Here is a 1,318-nt window from a genome sequence, read left to right as displayed (position 1 = left end):
GGTTTTATCATCTGATACAGAATGATACATCCATAGGAAAGATCAGGGTGAAGGTTTTATCATCTGATACAGAATGATACGTCTATAGGAAGGATCAGGGTGAAGGATGTATCATCTGATACAGAATGATACGTCTATAGGAAGGATCAGGGTGAAGGTTTTATCAGGATTTATCATCTGATACAGAATGCTACGTCTATAGGAAGGATCAGGGTGAAGGATTTATCAGGATTTATCATCTGATACAGAATGATACGTCTATAGGAAGGATCAGGGTGAAGGATTTATCAGGATTTATCATCTGATACAGAATGATACGTCTATAGGAAGGATCAGGGTGAAGGTTTTATCAGGATTTATCATCTGATTCAGAATGATACGTCTATAGGAAGGATCAGGGTGAAGGTTTTATCATCTGATACAGATTGATACGTCTATAGGAAGGATCAGGGTGAAGGATTTGTCATCTGATACGGAATGATACGTCTATAGGAACGTCAGGGTGAAGGTTTTATCATCTGATACAGAATGATACGTCTATAGGAAGGATCAGGGTGAAGGTTTTATCAGGATTTATCATCTGATTCAGAATGATACGTCTATAGGAAGGATCAGGGTGAAGGTTTTATCATCTGATACAGAATGATACGTCTATAGGAAGGATCAGGGTGAAGGTTTTATCATCTGATTCAGAATGATACGTCTATAGGAAGGATCAGGGTGAAGGATTTATCAGGATTTATCATCTGATACAGAATGATACGTCTATAGGAAGGATCAGGGTGAAGGTTTTATCATCTGATACAGAATGATACATCCATAGGAAGGATCAGGGTGAAGGTTTTATCATCTGATACAGAATGATACGTCTATAGGAAGGATCAGGGTGAAGGATGTATCATCTGATACAGATTGATACGTCTATAGGAAGGATCAGGGTGAAGGATTTGTCATCTGATACAGAATGATACGTCTATAGGAAGGATCAGGGTGAAGGTTTTATCATCTGATACAGAATGATACGTCTATAGGAAGGATCAGGGTGAAGGTTTTATCAGGATTTATCATCTGACACAGAATGATACGTCTATAGGAAGGATCAGGGTGAAGGTTTTATCATCTGATACAGAATGATACGTCTATAGGAAGGATCAGGGTGAAGGTTTTATCAGGATTTATCATCTGATACAGAATGATACGTCTATAGGAAGGATCAGGGTGAAGGATTTATCAGGATTTATCATCTGATACAGAATGATACGTCTATAGGAAGGATCATGGTGAAGGTTTTATCATCTGATACAGAATGATACGTCTA

This window comes from Oncorhynchus mykiss, chromosome 18, assembly GCF_057628025.1.
Source record: "Oncorhynchus mykiss isolate SJ-2025 chromosome 18, ASM5762802v1, whole genome shotgun sequence".
NCBI classification, from domain to species: Eukaryota; Metazoa; Chordata; class Actinopteri; order Salmoniformes; family Salmonidae; genus Oncorhynchus; species Oncorhynchus mykiss.
Note: the sequence above shows the minus strand (reverse complement) of the source record.